Below are 22,175 nucleotides of genomic sequence, written 5' to 3' on the forward strand. Positions count from 1 at the left end.
TTATTAGGTAGTGAAAGGATGAAAAGCAGTAGCATGAGGCTTTAGCTATCTAAAGAATGAGCTTGAAAATTGGCTTAAAATGCATTTGCAATGAAGGAATTGTATGAACAAAGGTAGTAAAATAGCACAGGCTTTGAAGTGTTCACTGGTGACTGCACAGTAACCAAGGTACTTCCTTGTTCTCACACCAAATGTTCTTGACATTTGTCAGTGATATAAACTGACTGCTAAATATGTAACAAAAGCAAAGTACAAGTATCTGTGTACCCATCAAATATTTTACTTTCAAAAATATTTATGTGCCTTCCATGAACAGTGTGTACTTTTCATCTAAATTCAGAACATTTTAGTAACTTCACAATATGTGAATGGACACAGTGGCACAAAGAGAACGATTTTTCAGGGGTTAAAAGTAGAGCTGAGATCTATTTTAGATATCAGAATTTTAAAATTCCAATTTAGCATGTTTGACAACCAATATTCCGTGTACATCTGGGAAAAATTAATCAAAATGGTATGGTTAGAGAACAGAGATTGGTTCCTGAGTTCTATTCAACTAGCTTCCTATTTTAATGCATCTAAAAGTCCCTAAGACCAGAATTACTCTAGAAGACAAGAATAGTAACCCACAATGCATTCAGTTCACTAAGCCCATGTTTATGGGCTGATAACATGTACTATGTTGAGTGCTGGGGAGCAAAGCTCCTGTCCTCAAGAAGACCAATGTGTATTGGGAGGGGGTGGACACACATACCAAGTCAACTGGTTAAGTCTTGATTGTTGCTTAATGCTACTTTTGGTTTTTCCTGCTGTTGACTCACCATGGTAAAATAAATTATGGCTTTTCCTGTCTTGCACCTGAAAAGGTGAAGTTTGCTCTCTCTTTAAATTGCAATTGCCCCTCCCCCACTCAACAAACATGAACAGAGGACGTTAAACTGTTCAGGCCCATTGAGGAAAATTGTACTTCCCCATCTCAGAAGGGGAGTGCATAGACGTCATTGTTTGAAATTGAAGAGACGAGTGGTTGGGCCCTAGAGATGATTTGCTAAGGTGGGTAGGGACTTGGGTATTATTCCCACTCAGAATCCCAATAGGTGGCAGAACTTTTGATAAGAAATCCATGTAGGTAGCTGGAGACTTAATATTGCTGTGGCCTTGCGAGTCTTGGAGAAGAGTTGTAGGGCTGAGCTGAGCATGGAGGAAGGGTACTCCACAAGCAACAGAGCAGCCCACCTTCATGGGCTTGAGCAATGGGCCTGACAATTAGGCAACTAGAACGAACTCAAGTCAAGAATCCTCTCCTCCACATGATATAGGATGAGCTATGTAATGCCCCTGGGAATCTTGAGTAATGCTAAGGAAGGGCCTTTTAGTAATTAGTATTAGGCATGTTGACAAGAGAGTTCAAAGTGAAATACATTTTGATTTTTTAAAATAAAGTAATATGGCTTTTGCTTCATGCAAGTCTTATAGACAAAATAGATACAGTTAAAATAGATATAGATATAGATATAAATGTGCTAAGTATCAAAATAGAGAACGTACTGTGTGCTAGAATGGCTCATAGGAGAAAATAACTACCACATCTCCTACATTTTAAAGCTTGTTTGATCACTTTAGTGTTTCTCCATTGGAACATATCTTAAAACTGATGCATATTTTTAATATTCTATTTGTTTTCCTTTGATTTACAAAAAATAAGCTGATATTTTAGAATTAAGGAAGTATCATAATTCCCTGTATGGAAATAAGAGGGAAAGAAAGATATCATAGAGGAACTGATTTTTTAGTTGACTTGAAAGATGAGTAGTGAACAAAGTCGAGTAAGGACAGCATGTGTGGAAGCAGAAATATGTGGAAAAATCACAGTGAGTACAAGAAAACTGGAGCATCATTGGCAAGCAAACAATTTGGCACCTCTTTGAACCAAAAGCACTGTTGAGTACTTATTTAGAGGGTACGAAAAATTATGTTAATAAAAAATTTTATGTAGAAATAAATTGCTTTACTGATTGATTTCTAGTAGTTAAAGCGTAGTCAATGTTTTGAAAAAATGTGACCACTTAGTTAGAAGCACATTCAGAGATTAAACTTTTAAATAAAAAGATGAATCCTGTTTCCATTAAAAAGTGTTATGGCCTACACTTTGAACCTTGGGATTCTGGCTATTTATAACTGCTTATGTGTAAGAAAGCTCAGAAAAGGTAGGGTAACTCTAGCAAGGAGAGTTTTGGGTTTGGGGGATTTTTTTGAGACAGGGTTTCAATCTGTGGCCTGGCTTAGAGTACAGGGGTGCAATCATAGCTCACTGCAACCTCAAACTCCTGGACTCAAGGGATCCTCCTGCCTCAGCCTCCCAAAGTGCTAGGATTACAGGCGTGAGCCACCGTGCCCCACCTGATTGTTTTGTATTTTTATTTTTGCTCAAGGGCTTGCCTCTTTTGACTGGAATGGGACCAAAAATTTACATTTTGCCTAGAATAGCAGATCAAAGCCTACATCATCTGGCAATGTATTTTCAACATAACCCAAGCCTGGTAGCACTTTTAAAGGTTGGCACACAGTGAGGCTGTCCATGTGTCCCATGCCTTCATCCAGCTCTGAGTTCAAGGAACTTCAAGAAACAAAGGGGAAGGAAGTAAAGATGTGTTTGTGGGAGGAATGGGAAATGAAGGAGTATAGCACATTATTGTTTTAATTAAATACCTGACATACACAATCTCTTTTGATCACATCATTACGATATAGATATCATTACCCCCATTTTAAAGATAGTGAAACTGAGACTGAGGAAGTTAACTTGCCTTAGACAAGGTTAATCAAATAGTAAGTAAGTAGAAAATTGAGTGTAGGTCCTCTGAATTACAACCCATGTGCTGCTCACTACTCCGCACATACGGCACAGTGGGAGATTGGGAGAGATCTTTTTTTGTTTATTCAAAGAAATACATATATTTAATTTTTCAATAATTGTTTATGGCACAAGTATTAAAGCAAATGGAAGAATAAAAGTGAATTATCCAACTAGTTTAGATTAGAAAAACACCATTTCTCCCAAAAATCCCAGTGAGAGATTTTTTTTGTTTATTCAGAGAAATAAATATATTTAATTTTTCAATAATTGTTTATGGCACAAGTATTAAAGCAAATGGAAGAATAAAAGTGTATTATCCAACTAGTTTAGATTAGAGAAACACCATTTCTCCCTTTGTTACACTCTATAGAAGCAGCCCCAACACAATTAACAGGATTCCAGTTGTTAAGGGTGGAGGTCACACGGCTCAGAATCTGACTTATTCTAAGATACGTACAGTAACAAGAGCAATAACCACATAATCCAACCTGTGACTGCCAAGGTCTTTCCCACATCCTGGAAGGCTCCTTGTTTTCAATGGACTTCGTAGCCGTTGTGAAAACTGGCAAATTCAAATCAAAGCAGATGTGGTTTGTAAAGCTCTTTATAGAGTTAAGGTAAGCAAATTTATTTGTAGCAAAACATGGACAATGAAAGTCCTTTGGGATAAAACTTACTAAATAACACTGCTGAAACACTGTGGATTTTTAACCACAAAGTAATTCCCTAGTAATCAGTTTCAAATGCTGACAAGATTGTTTTCTTCCTGGCTTCCTATTTCCGACCTCTCTAATTCCCTTCGTTAGCAACAGTAAGAATAGTCCAAAATAATCCTTTCCAAGGACTCTCTGTCGGCAGCTGTGAAACCTCTAAACTTCTGTTTTCCTTTGGCTAGTCATTAAGTGAGGTCAGTGTGGGGCTTATGTCACATTTTCTAGTTGAATTAATCAGCTTCTCAACTGGTAAAAAAAAATGTAAGGTTCTGGATTACCAACATCCCAAGAGTTTCAAAAACCAATTATGATTTTGCTATTATGTACTATGCAAAAAGTCTGTGCAAATTTTCTGAAATATGTAGGTTAGACATAGTTTGAACTCATTTCTTGGATATCTTATTTTAAAAATCAAGACCAAACATACTTTAAAATACCAGGGAAATTATTTATTATACAGATGGAAAACTAAAAGATATTCAAACCACAAAATTAAACTCCTTTTTACAAATGTGCTATGTTGCTGTTACATGAAGACACACACACACACACACACACACACACACACACATACACACACACACACTGTCCAGGTACTCTCTGGAGGAAGTTCTTGCTAAAATAGTTAGACTACATTATAAACACAGTTTGTGACAGTTATTTTATTGAAAAGGAGTGACCAAAAGCTAGTGTGCCTGGTGATGATTCAGCATACCTTTCTTTGGTAGAGGTTTAACACACCTATGAAAGTTTCTCTTCAGGCTCTTAAAGAGTTATTTGGCTGTCCAGTGCTAAAGGGTACTCACCCATGACATAAAATCTAGTAGTTAAAATCATGGGTCATTTCTTCAGTCTCCTTAAATAATATTTAAAGAGCCCTTATGTTGGGGTTCCAATTATCTTTTTAACCTTATATTTGCCCCACATCATCCCAACCTATTCCCAGCAACACGGAAGGAATATGGACTTACATAGACTTTCTTGTCATTCCTTCTTTGTACAAACAACTCTCTGGGCCTAGAAATACTTACACTCCTTCTGTGTCTGTCAGCATTTTAATTTTCTTCAAAGCTTTACTTACAAAGCAGCTCCACAGCGAAATCCTTTTCAGTCATTCTGAGAATTGAGCAGTTCTGTCTATACACTTTAATAACACTTTGTTTATACCTTGTTCTATCACTTAACACAATCGTGTATGCTCTACCACTAGACTGATTCCACTAATATTTATAGAATGCTGATGATGTGACAAGAAGTAAAAATGAGATTATGAAAAAACAGTCAACAAAAAATAGGAAAAAAATAAGTCCCTGCAAAGAGGAGGCAAACCAAGCCCGATATTTATATGCAACTTGAGGTTACGGGATCATGTCTGAGTCATCTTTGCATTTGTTCTAGCCCAGGGCTTGATGTATAGGAGACATAGGATGAATATTTATTGAAATTAACTGAATTGAATCAGAATTTCAGAGCTGAAACTCAGATTTCCTGATCATGAATAAAAGAAAAACATTTCCTTAAGCAGGTATCTGCTCATGTTACTGCTATGCTCTGGAAAAAGTCAAAGAGGTTATTATATATAAAGATTATACATTTATTTACATAATGATTAAAACATTGTAACTCCTCCTATAGTAGAAATCTGTTAGTCAAGAACCTGGCCTTGAAAAATTCTGAATGTAGTTAGACTATTCTTAACTATGTTCTATGGGATATTAATATGTGTCATGGGAAAACAGGAGTTTCATGATGAAATAAATTTAAGAAACATTAAGTTACACCAAGTTAAAACATGTTTCATCATAAGACTTCTCAGAATCCCAGTATGTGTTGTAAATTTCTGAAAGGGGGGATGGTCTATGATTCATTTTCCAAATTTATTTGACCAACGAATCCTTTTATCAAGGAGGATTATATGAAGGGTCACCATGTAATTCATTGCCCAAACTGGGACACTTGAGGGTGAAAGTGAGAGCTAGTTGATAATTATGCCAGGCCAACAGGTGCAAACTGGAATTGTGCCAGGCAAACCAGGATGTATGGTGAATCTAGTCATAGGGGATTTGTTTTCTTTGGAATTCACTTTGGGAAAAAACTAAATTAATATGGCCAATTATAAGCCTATTTTATGTTAATACACATCTTAGTATTTGTATTGAAAATACCAACAGGAAGATCATAGCTCATTAAACATAATGATATATTTTGCTTTTCTAGCTCAGGGATTCTCGCTATTTTTATACCTCTTTTCCTGAAACTATGTAATTTGAAAGACAGGGTTATACTGTTGGGGAGGAATAATACACAATACCCTCAGCAGTTAGAAAGATGGTGGAAGAATACTGGCTTCTAGCCTGGAGGCCACTCCACTCAAAATAGTTGGATTGTATAGGTCAACAATCTCTTCTTTCTTTTATATTATGGGTACTGACCACACTGTAAATGATTTAAAGTAGGAAAAGGCAGCAGTATCTCAGGCTTTGATGCAAGGGGGAAAAAGCTTCATACAGGAATCACCATTTATGAAGTAACTCAAGTTCTAGACTATCAGTGTCCATAAAAACACAATAAAAGTCACAATTTAATTTTGCAGGTTCCAACAGCCCCCTTAAAAAAATTTTAAATAACAGGTAGAGTTAATTTTAATAACATTTTAACTCAATATATACAGTGTTATTTAAATATACAATTAATATAAAATATTAATAGGATGTTTTACTTTTATTTTTTCATTACTAAATCTTTGAAAATCACAATTCTGACTAGCCACATTTCAAGTGCCCATGTGGCCAGTGCCTACCATATTGGAGAGAGAGCTCTAAAACTACTCTTAGACATTTTATATTTGGCTGTTCAGATAATTTCATATATTCTTAGGTGACAATTCTAAGAAGGCTATACACCTTACTGAAGAAAAATGAACAATGAAAATAGTAGCTGGTATTTCTTATATTCTTATGTCCCAGCCAGTGTCAAGTGTTTGATGTATATTATCTGATGTAATCCTTGGGCCTATGTGGTACTTACTATTTTTATCACTATTTTATAAAATAGGAAACTAAGGCTGAGGAAGAAGAAATAACTTGCCCAAGGAAGTTGGCTAGTAAGATAGGGCAATGTAGCACAGTCTATAAGAGCAAGGATGGTGATCTTGTACCCTAGTTTCAAATTCCAGATGAAATCCTCAGCAATATGATTTGGGCAGCCTATTTACTGAGTAAAAGTAATCAGCTACTATGTAAGGATTTAACACAAAACCTGTCACATATCAAGCTCAATAAATATTGGCTATGTCGGTATTTCTATTATTGTTAATGTTGTTATAAAGAGGCAGAGCCAGGAATCAAACTCTGTCTGATCTTAGGGCCTACACTTTTAGTGAAAATTACATAATTTGCATCCAAGCAACATATACTGTATTACAGCTAATTCCAAAAAAATGCAATAATTTTACTGGTCATTGTATGGTAGTTTTTGATGTGTATTTGATACGTTTGTTTTTACTTTGCAAACTTCCCAAAGATGTTTTAAAAGGCCAAAGAAATAGATAATAAGTACTCATGTTTTAAAAATGAGCCAAGGTGAATCAGTTCAAACTCTTTAGAAGAAAGACATTATGTAAATCCAACAAACTACAACTAACGCAAGTTTTAAATAATTATGACATTTCAGGCAATTAAGCTCGATTGTCTCCTGAATCTACACCATTAAACAGTTTATCTCGAGATGGAGCCTTTAAAAAATTTTATTTTGAAAATGTTCAAACATACTCACAACAGAGAAAATTTTATAATGAATTCCCATGAACCAATTATGCAGCTTCAACAATTAACAGCACCATTTGATTTCTTTAATACCCTCACCACCACCATTATCTCCATTGTATTATTTTAAAGCAAATTTCAGATGTCATATTATTTCACCTTTTAACATTACATTATATACTCCCAAAAGATAAGGATGCTCTAGGGAAAAATCTCAGGCCTATGCTGAAGATGCTATTGTCCAAAGGACAGACTTAATCTGAGAATCTGTTTCAATTCTTCCTCATTGTCACTGTCCCAAGACATTTCCAGGAGTAGCACCAGTATCAGAATTCAATTTGATCTTGGACAACAGTTCTCAAACTTTTTCTTCTTAAGACCCCTTTGTATTCTCAAAGTTATTGGGGACCTCATAGGGCTTTGGTTTATGTGGGTTATATCTATTGATGTTTACTGTATTAGAAATTAATGCTGAGAAATTTTTTAAAATATTTATTAATTCATTTTAAAATATTCTGGGTGTGGTACGGCCCATGCCTGTAATCCTAGCACTTTGGGGGTCCAAAGCAGAAGGATAGCTTGAGGCCAGGAGTTTGAGACCAGCCTAGGCAACATAGTCAGACATCCATCTCAAAAAAAAAAAAAGAAAAAAAATTCATTTTAAAATAACAATAAAGTTTAGTTGAAATGTGGACTCTGGAACCTTATATAAGCCTGTTACATATTAGTATGGATAACATATTTGTATTTAAATAGCCCTATTTTGCCAAACAAAAATAAACTAGTGAGAAGAGTGGCATTGTTTTACAGTTTCACAAATCTCTTTAATGTCTGCTTATTTGAATTCATTTGGTTACTCATACTCTACTTCTGCATTTAATTTATTGCAATATATTGGTTAAAGAATTTGAATAAGTATAATTAATTCGGGTAAGAGTCCTTGATATAAACTAATAATATAGGTGAAAGTTTGGAGATTGACAATCCGAAGTTTAAAGAAGAATAGGATATTTGGATTGTGAAAGTTATCTCCCTACTGATTGCTTACGAGTTACAAAAACAAAACTTGTAATTTTACAGTAGAAAAACCTGTGGACACCATCTTAACCAAGCTGACATCACCAAATTGCAAACTGACATCATGTGCTGCTTGCTGATGGGATGCCTGAGATCACAATATCACTCACCTGTGCTCCTGCCAGAAGATTCATAGTCTGCATCTCATCACTGGGAAGCTTACATCAAAACACCCTGTACAAAGCAGTTGCCCCAGACTCTTAAAAATATCACTGTCATGAAAGATGAAAGAAAAAAAATGCTCAATTAAAACTCAATTAAAAGAAACTAAGAAAGACATGTCAGTTAAGTGGAATGCATGATCATGAATTGGATCCCAGTCAATTGGCAAAATTTAAATATATATTGTATAATAGATAATTGCATCAAATTAGTGTTAAATTTTATGAATTTAATCGGTTTTTTTTTAATTTTTTTATTTCAGCATATTACAGGGATACAAATGTTTAGGTTACATATATTGCCTTTGCCTCACCCAAGTCAGAGCTACAAGTGTGTCCATCCCCCAGAGGGTGCATACTGCACCCATTAGGTGTGAATATACCCATCCCCTTTGCCCCCTTTCCATCTGCCCGACACCTGATGAATGTTATTACTATATGTGCACTTAAGTGTTAATCAGGTAATACCAATTTGATGGTGCGTACATATGGTACTTGTTTTTCTATTCTTGGAATACTTCACTTAGTAGACTGGGCTCCAGCTCTATCCAAGATAATACAAGATGTGCTAAACCACCATTGTTTTTTGTGGCTGAGTAGTACTCCATGGTATACCTATACAACATTTTATTAATCCACTCATATATTGATGAGCACTTGGGTTGTTTCCACATCTTTGCAATTGTGAATTGTGCTGCTATAAACATTCTAGTGTAGAAGTCTCTTTTATAGAAAATCTGTTGTTCTTTTGGGTAGATGCCTAGTAATGGGATTGATGGATCAAATGATAGTTCTACTTGTAGCTTTTTGAGGTATCTGCATATTACTTTTCACAGGTTAATCATTGTTTTACGATTTTATAAGAGAATATCTTTATTCTTAGGAAATACTGATGTGTTTTGGAATAAAGAAATGTAATGTCTGCAACTGTCTCTCAAATGATTCCTGAAAAAGTTGATACCAATAGGTAGTAGATAGATATGGAGTGACAAAGCAAATGTGGCAAAAAAACCCACAATTGATAAATCTGCTTGAAAGGTCTATAGGGGTTTCTTGTGCTATTGTTACAAGACTTCTGTGGGAAAATTATTTTGAAATAAGTAATTAAAAATGAAAATAATAATTTAGAATTTTAGAAATTCAGCTAATATTTCTCCTGGTATAAGTTAACAATGACTTATAGAAACAAACAAAAACATTAATGAAGAAATTTGCCCTGATCCTTTTCTGAAATTTTCCATTTCTGAAATATAAAATAAGGAGATGGAAAAAAATGAGTTCATGATGGAATTAAAATAATTCTGTTATTCCTTAGCACATTTTCTAAACTGAATGCTTTGTTTATCAATACAAAGTTCTTTTTATAATCAAAATGCACTTATCTAGGACAGAATCCAAAAGAGGCTCACAGTTTTATGGAAATAAATAATCTTTTTAAATTAATTCAAATCAACAAGTATATAGTGAAATCAAGTGCTAACAATACATTAAGCACCTGGAAAAATGCAAAATAGAAACACAGAACCTATCCTCAAGGAGTTCATAATTGCATCAAGCCAAAAACTTTTGCATGTGTGAATTAAAAAGTAAAATAAGTGGCATATAATTTAGTTCTCAAATGCTATGTCTCAGTGAGCCCTGTCCAAGAGAAGTATCATGCAAGCCACACGTGTAATTTTTAATTTTCTGGTAGCTACATTAGAAAAGTAAAAAGAAACAGGAAGTTCATTATAGTAATATGTTTTATTTAACCCAATATATCAAAAATATTATTTCAACATATAATCAATATAAAAATGATTAATTTTTTACATTATTTTTATATTGTCTCAGAAATCCAGTGTGTACTTTACACTTACAGCATATCTCTATTCACACCAGCTACATTTCAAGTATTCAGCAGACACATGTGGTCGGTGACTACTATTCTGCACAGAGCAGGTATAAACCATGGTGGGAGAATTTCTCCCATAAAAGTGACACAATGACAGTGTATGGCTTAGAAATAGTCTCATCATCCTGAGGATGCAAATGAGTTTTTGTTAATAGTAATTACTCAAATTTGGTTAGCTTGTTATTCTCCTATGTATTTCATAGGACAATGGTCTGTTTCAAAATTCCTTCACTGTAATTATTTTTGCAGAGTCTCCAGGAATATCCTGTGTGTGGTCACAACCAATCCTTTCACCAACTTTAGTTGAGAGATCATCGGAAGGGATGCATCGTTGCTGTGGAAAGATATGTTCCCCGGTACCTCCCACATCTGCAGTTTAAAAATCAGAAAGGGCACGACATTTCACTCCCAACTCATCGTGCTGGTGCTGAAACGTGTGCTGCTCCAAAAGGTAGAAAATATCTCTCTCCAAACCTCATCTTCACTCATGAAAACAGCACCTTCAGCTTCCACCTCTCTCCAAGGGGTTCTGATTTAAAACAAGATCAAGAAAGAGACATGTTGCCCTCCATTGCATTTGTTTCTAGTTCCCAGGCTCCCATGCATAAAATTTCCTCAGACTTCCTGCAACCCCAAACAAAAGTCCTCCTGACAATTAACCCATGGAAATCGGGCTCTTCTTAGGTTTGTCCCACCAGTTTCCAAAAGATTCCCAAGCGTGCCTGAGTACCCGCAGTAGGCCCAATCCAGTTTGAAACTGAGATCTCTGCCATGTAAGGATTTACAGGCAAGTTAAGAGAACTCAAATGCAGAGACATATAGAAATATATCTTGCTTTGTATAGTAAACATTGTCTTGAAACTTTTATATAAATTGAAAATGTGTAAATTAATTTTATTTTAAAATGGATTAGAGAATGGTTAAGTGTTGGGTGTGCCTGTGAGAACCTCTTTGAATCCGATTCCTCTCGTTTTGCAGATGAGTAAAGTGGCCTGGCCAGTTTGAGCTTGCGAACTGGAGGTACATGGTATTTCCTCTGTTTTTCCATACAGCTGCAGGTCTTCCAGCTTCTGGGTTAAGGGGTTTTCCATTACGCCAGTTGCCTAGGGAAGTTTGCTATTTTAAAGATTCATCTGGAAAGTGATCAGAACTTTTGGAGTGTCATTTAACAAGGAGAAAAAAGACAAAACAAAATCCAGAGATTAGAATCAAGACGGCTAAATCTAAGTTTCTGTCACAAATGGGCTGCACACAGCATTTTATATTATACATGGCACAAAGCACAGTGACTTTGGTGTATTTTTGGTCTTATTCCAGATACAACAAAGTCATTGGTTATTTTCTATTTATAGTTCTGGTATGGAATATAAAACATAGATTCTCATGGCATTTAAAAAATGTATAACTATTTTCTTAAAATATTTGAGTTGTTCTCCCATTCAATCATTCATGCTTTCAAGTGCTTATTTTGCACCTACAGTGAAACAAGAACTAAGCTAGGTTTCAGGTATACAAAGTAGAAAAGACCTTTTCCTTGCACTCAAGTTGCTTGTAGAGGGACATAAAAAACGAGAAGGCAAGCAATTTCAATATTGTCTATGGGAAAGATGCTCAAAGATGAGATACCTAACCTAGAGAAAACTTCCTGGAAGTAGGAAGATCTAAGCCAAGATACTAAGTATGAGTTGGAATTAGCAAGAAAAAGGATGGTAAAGGAGGTGGGAGATAAAGAACATTGAGGTGAAGAGTCAGAAGGGAGTGTCTCAGAAGACCCAGAGGTGAGAGAACACATGTTCAAGGAACTAAAGAGTTTCAGGGTTGAGAATGGCAAGAGATGAGGCAGGTGAGATATATGTGAGTCAGATCAGAAAAAGCCTTGAAGAATGCTAATGATCTAGACCTCATCCTGGGGGAATGGAAAACACTGAAGAGTTGTTGAGTAACTTGTGACAAGTCTGATTTGCATTTCAGGAAGATCCTCTGCTGCAGCATTGACTATGAATCAGAGGAAAAAGAGATATTCATTAATTAGCAGTTGCAGCTATCCGGGTGATAAAAGGTAGCCATGGGATCTAGGGTGATGGTAACAGAGAAGGACTGCTGAGAACAGCAAAGGACAGATTTAATGGCAAGAAAAGGCAGAATTGACAGGATTTGGTGGCCAATCATAGGTCAAAGCAGGGGGAGGGGAGCATACCATACTGAGTGAGCAAAGCACAGGGGCAAGAATTAAGCATGTGAGGCAATGTCGTATTCACCCTTGATTCCCCTCTGCAGAGCAGACCACCACTCGGGACAGAATGTGAAAGAAATGTTTCATGGATAGATGAATGTGGATTTATTGATTGGCTGACTAAATGAAATCATTAATTAAGAAATCAGAGAACTTGCAGGTTCTCTGCAAAAATGACCATTGCTTAAGAAGAAAGCTCAGTATGAACAATTAAAAATTCCCATCTAGGTGGAGATTTCTTTGATATCTGAACCATGAGCTTACAGGATTTAAGTAAAGCAAACAGTAATTGTTGACTCAAACAATGACTCGGTTGCCATAAGAAACACATGTGTGCACACACACACCCTAATGTAAACTGGAATTGTTGAAATATCATCTAGGAAATGTATATTAAGTAAAAACATTCTATGTGGTAAAATTTATCCAAAAAAATATAGGTTCACTGAAGTTATTCTTTTTTGAACTACTATAAATTGAGCAAGTATAAATTAATACAAAATTTTAAAATCAATAATGTAAATTCAGATAGTGATCAATTTATACTTATCTCAAGCTTCCATAGAAAAGGAAATAATTAAACAGAATAACAAAGAAAACATTATTCCTAAATAGGTAAGTATTAAATAACTGAGATAGTAAATATTTATTTTTTAAAAAATGTAGGACTAGGCTTAAATCTGATGAACCCCAGTTTGTATGATACTTTCCTATTTAAGTACACAGATAGAAACTCACACAAGAAGAGCACATGGACTATGTGTGGCATTAATGGCAAAAACTTCTTAATGGACTATAAAATCTAAAGAAGCAAAGAATAAATCTGAGCAAGAATCAGGAAAAAAACTGAAGACTTCCAGTAGCTTCCATGGGCAAGAATAGATTTAAACCATCATAAACATATAATAATGGAATACTGGTTCCTATGACTTAGGCAAAAAAAAAAAGAAAACCAAATTAAGAGAGCTAATGATTCTTAGGAGACACTGTAGTGTGTCATGAATAGTTGGCACTATCAGTTCTTTCCACGGGTGTGGCCTGGCCTGCCATCGAATTCAGTCTTTTCACTCTAACATCAGCTGTCAGCTTCATCGTCCGTCACTTGGCAGATAGCCCTCTGCGCCCTTTGATCTGTCCACCCCGTCCCACTTCCTTCTCACTCGAGGAAGAAACTTCCCATGTAGCTTTCATCAGCCAGAGCTTGGCTTAAAGATAATTTTCTATAATTCCCTTCCAAAGATCCCTCATTTTCCACTGGTTTCATTGACTATGCCACAAGTCACAATTTCTTCACCACACAGATCAAATAAATGGACTGCTTTGTCCCTAATTCTTAGTTTCAGTCTCAGTTTTTTGTCTAGTCATTCATTCCCACCACTAAGATGAAGGACTTTAAAAAAAAAAAGAAAAAGAAAAAATCTTTAGTCTCTGGGTTTGAAATTTTGTACCAAAAGCATTGTTTTTTATGGTTGGAAATCCTATTATTTGTGCATCAGCCTCTCAGATGAGAACTGTATCTAGATATCAGAGTATCAGGTGTCCCAGGTACCCATGATTATGTTCTTTCTACCCATCAAGATGCCCCACTTTTAAAATCTGGAGCCCTCGTGCCCAGTGTTGGCTGAACCATAGCCGGGTTCTATCCACCAAACACTCTGCTTCCAGTCTTAGTCACTTCTCTCCAAATCCAATTGTATTGTCAAGGTTCTCCAGAGAAACAGAACCAGTAGGAGACAGGTATATATATCCAGCCTTCAAACTTGTCCTGAATTACACCAGCTTTCCTGGGTCACTGGCTTTTTATATGTAAAAAGCAGATTTATTATGACGAATTGGCTCATAACTGGGGAGGCTCAGAAGTCCCATGATCTGCCCTCTGCAAACTGGAGACGCAAGAAAGCCGATGTAACTCAGTCTGAGTTAGAAGGCCTGAGAACTAGGGGAGCCAGTAGTGTTAATCCTGGTGTGAGGGCTAGAGAAGATGAGTTGAGACGTCCCAGCTCAAGCAGACAGGAAGGAAGCAAAAGTGGTGAATGCCTCCTTCCTCTGCCTTTTGTTCTATTTGCAACAGATGGAATGATGCCCGCCCACACTGGATAGAGCAATCTACTGTACTGAGTCTATTAATTCAAATGCTAATCTCACCCAGAAACGTCCTCACAGACACCCTCAGAAATAATGTTTCACCTGCGCACCCTGTGGCCAGTCAAGTTGCCACATAAAACTAACCAACAAACAAGTAATTGGTACAAAGTATCCATAACAAAAATGCCAGGATATGATAACAACCAAAACGTTCTAAATTGCAACCAATGTATTAATCCTGTCAGGGAGGTGACACAATACAGCATGGTTCCACCACTGATAAGCAGAAGAGAATAACAAGCTGGGTAACTGAAATCAAATACAAGTTCAAGTATAAGTAATAGCTATGGAATTATGCAGGAGAGCAGCAGCTGACAGATTTCCCTGATATTCAGTAAGGATGATTTCTTTCTTTTTTAGAGAAAATTAACTATGAGTCCGTGAGTTACAGATAAAGAAGTACAAGCAATATATTTCTAAATTTCACCAGTGGCCATACAATAAGGATAATCTTTATGTAAATGTAATAAGGAGAGAAATGTTGGTCATGGAGAGAGGTCACGGGCAATCAGCTGGGCATTTCACCATCAGTCACAGACAGGATCAACAATAAGATGCCTTAGCTCTCACTATTAATGTCAATTTATACTTGTGCATCTACATCCACGTGTACATGTATTACCATAGTTCTAGGCTGGGGAGATAGAAAAAAATGTTCCTAGATGAACATTTTTTGTTGTCACAATCGGTGGTGCTACTGGCATCTAGTGGGTGGAGGCCAGAGATGTTGCCAAACATCCTCTAATGCAAAGACAGTCCCTCACAGCAGAGGATTATACAGTCAAAATACCATCAGTGCTCAGGCACAGCAGCACTGGTGTGAGTTACTGAGATCTGTACACAGGCAGACCTCACCTTGCACGGTGCCATGTCGCCTGAGATTCGATCTCTGTGCAAAGAGTGTGGAAACAGTTTCAATAGGCATGAGATCCACTTAACATGGTACCGTGCAAAGCAAGGCCTACCTTTATTTAGTTGTCAGTTGAAGCTGCACTATCCATTGTATTATGGCAAGAAAGAAAAAGCATTTTTAAAAATAGATCTCTTCAGCCCGCTCTTCCCAAGGCAAAATATTTAAATTCATGATGTCTGCAACTGGACTTCTCATTTTCTTTCTAAGATCTCTCTTCTTCACTATCTTTTTCTATTAATGGTGTTACAGCAAGTGTTACAGCGGGCGGTGCTGAGGACAAACCAAGCAGCACATGGAGAGTCGGAGAATCAAGGTTTATTTGCCGGTGGGCTCAGAGGGGTCTCACCTCCAAATTCTGAGCCCTGTCTACCCGATTTTTCCCACTTTTATTAAGTTGGGGTGGTCCTAGGCATTGGGTCTCAGGTAACTAAGGTAATAGATTAGTTGATGTGCCAGGTAATAGATTAGTATTATGCTGATGCGGGTCTTCCGTGAGGGGTGGGGGTCTCAGGTGGCTGATGGAGATTTTCCTTATCAATGGAACTACCACTATCTTTTTCTCTTCTTTCTCCTCAAGCCCCCCAATAAATTACCAAGACCTGGTGATTCTATTCCTACTATATTTACCGCATCCATCTCCTCCTTCATATTCTTAACACCACATCCCTAATCCATATCTTCCTTTTACCTTTCACAGACTACAACAATAACTTCATAATGAGGCACAGAACCTCTTTTTAAGCATATGCTTAAATGGATATGCTTTATCCATTTTAAGCCTATGTAATAAATGAAACCTATTTACTAATAAATTACTTTCCTTAAAGCACAACCCTGATCATATAAATACTTTGTTTAAAAAGTTCTATTACCTCTCCACTGTCTACAGAAGATTCCAACCCCAATGTATTCTAGTTTCATTCCTCAACACTCCTCTACATGACAAAGGTCCCTCCTGAGCAGGATTACACACTTCCTTATGTGATTACACCCTGCTCTTCCCAATCTCTGGGCCTTCGCTCACACTGTTCACCTAGCTAGAAACCTGTTCCCTGACTCATATCGCTACCTATTTTTCTAGAACTGTCTAGCTTTAATTTACCTTTTCTACGAAGTTTTCACTAGACCTTCCATGCTACATTTTTTAGTTAATATCCCACTTAAGGCAATGATTTTCAAAGGCCAGTCCACAAACTATCAATGACAAATCTTTTTCATGTCCATGATAAAATGAGATAAATAAGATCAATGTAGTGGATTTTTAAATAAAGGTATATTTATTCGGTTTAAAAAGTTGTCCTTTATTCTGACATTATGTCTATTTTCGTATTAAAATACCCTCTCTCTTTAATGATTAAGCTAAAAAAAAAAAAAGCCTTACTTGGCAAAAATAAAAGCTTATAACTACACGTTTGTCATCTCAGTTTTTCAAGGAAATTTCACTGGTCTGTGAAATCCAAAAGTCTGCATATCACACTTTACTTATAATTCTTTTTTTTTTTGAGGGGCTGTCCTGTACATTATAGGATGTTTGGCAACATCTCTGGCCTCTACTCACTGGATGCCAGTAGCACCACCTATTATGACAACAAAAATATCTCCCTGGGGGCAAATGGTCAAGTTTTAGTAAATGGTCAAGTTTTTTTGTTTTTTTGTTTTTCAAATCTCTTTCCCTTATGGATTTGAAGTTGCTATTATCTAGCAAATTATTTGCAAAAGGACTATGTAAACTGCAAAGTAGAGAGATGTTTGCATGCATAATCTCTTGTACTGGATTGTTAACTATGCAGTGCACACTCCGGTGCATCACCCAGATCCTCCTTCCGGGAGGACTTGTTACCCCAGCTGCTGAGAGAACTGTCGGCAGAGCCTTCAGCTGCCAGGTGCTTCAGGATTGCTCCAATTTCAGAGAGCCACCTCAGTCAAAGTCATGCCCTTGTCTTGGCAGCTCACACCCAGTGACTCATTGACATCATCTTGAAAATGCTCAGAAGGGCCATTATAACTCCAAAGGTTTTCCTGGACGGGGTAGAACTGCTGCCTGGTCTGCTCCACAATTATTCAACTTTTCTTTCCACCTACTCCTGCTTCCTTCCCCTCCCTTCCTCAGGTGTAGATCCCATGGAGTCTCCCATACACAATCTACTAACTCCATCTCAGAGTTGGCTTCCCATGAAACCCAACCTGCTTTATTAATTCTTTGAAAGCCAAAAGTATGTTTTTAATCTTCATATCCTCCTAAACACTTTACACTGTATCTTGATCATGGTAGATACTTGATGAAATAAGAGAAGTTAATTAAGGTAGACCCTTTTGCTTGAATGTATAATTCTTCTTAGGAAAAAGAAAAAAAAGATGACTAAACAGACAGAGTTAAAGTCATTATTTCTGTTTCTCTCACTGTGACTATATCACAAAAATTCTACGTCAGTATTGGTAGATTCTCATGTTGGATTTATAAGCTGACATGAGATATAAAATTTAAAATTTCAAAATAATATGACATACACTTAGCAAGACTCATATGTCTCTACAAACAAACACACTAGCATACAAACAGGAAATTATTAGAAGGAAGAGGAGGCCTGTACACATCTTACATGGGACAGAGGAGAAGGCAACCTCATTTGCCTGGTTTCATCAGAAAAGGAGCTGGCGGACAGTCTCCTCAGCCAGCCGCCACAGTGGATCAGCCCCATTGTCGGTTCCAGAGTAACGCCTCCTAACACTAAAATTTCAGGGAGGGAATTGTTTGCTCGGCCTGACTTGGAGCACATGCGCAACTATGCAAAGACAGGACATCTGGATCGACAATCCTACCGAGACTACATATAACAGGAGAAGAGGTAGCTCCTGAAATGGCAACTCAAGTGCTATCATAAGGGTGGTGCAGATGTACAGTACACGCTGATGAATCTGCCTGCCTCACACAAGTCTATCAGGTGACATAAGCAAAAAACATCCTGAGACTCATGGTCTCAGGATGAATCAAGGTAATAGTGTAACAGCCATTGCTAAGTGTAACAAAAATGCCCTTTAGTTTTACATATTCAGGAGCACTAAATAAGTGGAAATATCTTAATAAAATAGACAGACAAACCAGAAAGTAGAAAATATAGATACTTAAATTATATAAACCAAACCTATGAAAATAAAGTGAAGACAGATTGCTTAAATTATTTGAAGTTTTTAAAAAATGGAAGTCTGATCATAAATGTTATTTATTTTTGCTGTAGCAGTATAATTTCACAGCACCTATAATTTTGGATATATTAAGTGGCTGCCCAGTATGAGATCACTTATTTTCTTATTCCTTTAAAGTTAACCTTAATCTTACATGTTTGGTTCTTTTTTAATTTATTTACATATCTTTGTGGTAGGATTGTCAGACAAAATACAGAATGCCCAGTTAAATTTGAATTTCAGATAAACAGCAAATAATTTTTTCATATAAGTAATCCCAAGTATTTTATAGGACATACTTATGCTGAAATTATTCAGTGTTTATTTGAAATTCAAATGTACCTTGATGTCCTGCTTTTTCCCCCTTAAATCCAGCAACCCTACTTTGTGATATATATTCAATGTGTTTGATGTTTTTGGCACTCATTTATCCTACCACTGGTACCCACACTCTTCATTTCCTTAGAAAACTAGGTATCTCACTATTAACATACGTGGTGTAGATGGAACTGACCCATCTCCTCTAAGTATGTCATCCAAGCTTTATCAATCAAACTGCGAGGCCATGCCACAGTGATTGGTTTGGTCAGACCTGTAAGAGCTAAGACTTTTGCTCTACTTGTGGAAAAGAGGAGTTTTTTGTTTTGTTTTGTTTTCTTTCCTTGTTTTTCCTGACATTATTGCTAAGCTGGTTGGTGGTATGTCCTGGAACTGCAGGAAGCCAGCACATGGACAGAGCCTGCCCAAGAATTGTGGCAAAATAGGATAAAGCTGAAGGATGAAGAATGAAAAGCCAAGAGACCTACTGAAGTCATTGAGCCCTGGATCCAGCTAAGCCTGAAGAGGTATATCTTGGACTTTTCAGTTATGAGAATGGATACATCCAATTCATTTTTATAAACATAAGCTAATTACACATAAATTTCTGCCACCTGCAGTTGAAAGTTCTTTCTAGAAAAGATATTGTGAAGTAACAAAAGGCATATACAATAAAGTTATTAAATAGAAAATCAGAACCTAATATAGGAGGACAAAAATGAGCCAATCTTAAAGGTTAACATAGTTTAATATTTTCCAGTGTATATGTGTACTGCTGATAGTACATGAAATGATTTTAAATAGCACACAAATAATTTTTTATTTTAACAGTTTAATATTATTTTAATGTGAATTAAATATATAGCTAGCACATCACACCCAAGTGTTCTTTTAAAATATATTTGTTAAAGTAATGAAATAATTTTATTAAAATTGGAATATAAATCATTCTTCTGGAAGTATGAGGATATGGCAAACATCATGAAGTGTTATGCAAATGTCCCCAAATTTTGGAAACATTGACATAATTAATGTGATTATGCATCAAATTTTGTCTGAGTATCCTAGTAGCCAGGGGTCGGGCAGGCAATGGGGGAGAAGTACATTATTTTATAACTATTATCAGAAAAGAAAAATTATGCCAGTGTTTCTGGAAAATCTATTCATTCTCCGCAGCTAAATTCCAAAAGAAACTTCTCATTTACTACATTTATAGAAAGAGTATTAATTTTTATTACTGAAGAAAAATATCCTCGGTGATGGTTTTAAAATCATAATGTTTTTTCTCATAACAATCTTCTATTAAAGTCAAGAGTTTTAAAAATAGAACTTAGTGCATTTGGTTCCATGAGAGACTTAAGTTAATATGGTACAACCATTAACAGCCTTCCAGGGATTGAATTATAATAACAACAAAAAAGTTTAGGTTACCTAGGAGTTTCAGTGAAGTGCATTTCCATTGAAAACTTTCATAAATCCCACATCTCTTACTGGGTTTTGAAAATAGCTGAATAGCAAACAATTATGGTTTATGCTGTCTGAGGTACTTTTAGAATACTTTGGGTTATATATTGCTAACAGATTCATATGCTTTGAAAATCTAGAGGACAAAAGATAACTATTATTTAAGACAAAAAGAAAAAGGCTTTTTATAATTCAAAGATTTCTGTAGCAACTACAGTTAGGGACCTTTCATAATAGGTAAGAGATCAGCATAATGTCCTTCAGAACAGAATATAAGTTGTTAGAAATCCAAGTGTAGTCTTTTCAAGCCTTTTCAATTAGGAATTATAGGAATGGAGGTTGCAGAGTGGGAAATCAAGAATCTAGTTGTTGAAGAAAGAACAAGTAATATAATGGAAGAACACTAAGAGGCAAATGAGGGAAAGACCAGCAGTTGGCCTTGTAAAGCATATCATGGAAAGGAAAGTAAAATAGCTTCAGGAAGAGTAAGATGATAATAAATGAAGCCTAATCTAACAAGAGAGAGTGATAGTACATATCCAGAGAATAAACATATCCATAAAATAGACGTCCTTGGAACAATGGTCTGCCTTACTAAGGAAGCAGGAAGAGTACATCGTTTGCTATTTTTAGGGATAAAGTAGTTTCAACCATAGCCTTGGTTTAAATAAATATGAAGACTAAGATGAAGAACTGCACTGTTTTGATAGTGAATTAGTTGAAGAAATGCTGAGTTCAGAAAGGTGGACTACAAAAGCAGTTGTTCCTTTAAGTTTTGGATAAATTTTAAGAGTTTATATTTTTTATTCCATAAATATTTGACTTCTAATGGATTAATTTTAAAAGGACAAACTATTTCATTAGCAGATATTACTTCTGAAAAAATTATGGAAACTAAGAAGGGAATTATGGACAAACTATTAAAGTAACAAATCCTAAATCCTTTTCTTACCACATTCCCCATAGAACTAACAGATATCCAATACTGTGAGGAGCAGTAATTTCCCTACTTAATTTATGATTGTATTTAAAACAAAATATATAGTTGCAAAACCCCCTAATATATAGTTCATTGTATCATGACTATTTTTATCTATATGGACATGACCCCTCTTCCTTAGCCCTGCCCCAATCTGTTCAGAAAAGAAGAAAATTCTTCTATATAGACAAATCATCTCTTGGTTATCATCTTTCTTTATCCTCGGAGTAACAATTTATTGTTGTATTTGTCACTTATAGCTTTGTTAATTTAGAAGAATTAAAATGCAATAACTGTCAGAAATATATTTATTTTTCCTTGAGAAATTGGCCAGTTTTTTGATTAATACATATTTTGAATGATGAATCAAATGTTCAAAATAAGTAGCTTCTAAGTATTCGATGTTGCATTTTTTTACAATAGAAGTATCTTTAGTCAAACTGTATAAACATAACATGTTATTTCTGAGTAGTC

The sequence above is a fragment of the Lemur catta genome, chromosome 19 (assembly GCF_020740605.2).
Source record: "Lemur catta isolate mLemCat1 chromosome 19, mLemCat1.pri, whole genome shotgun sequence".
NCBI classification, from domain to species: Eukaryota; Metazoa; Chordata; class Mammalia; order Primates; family Lemuridae; genus Lemur; species Lemur catta.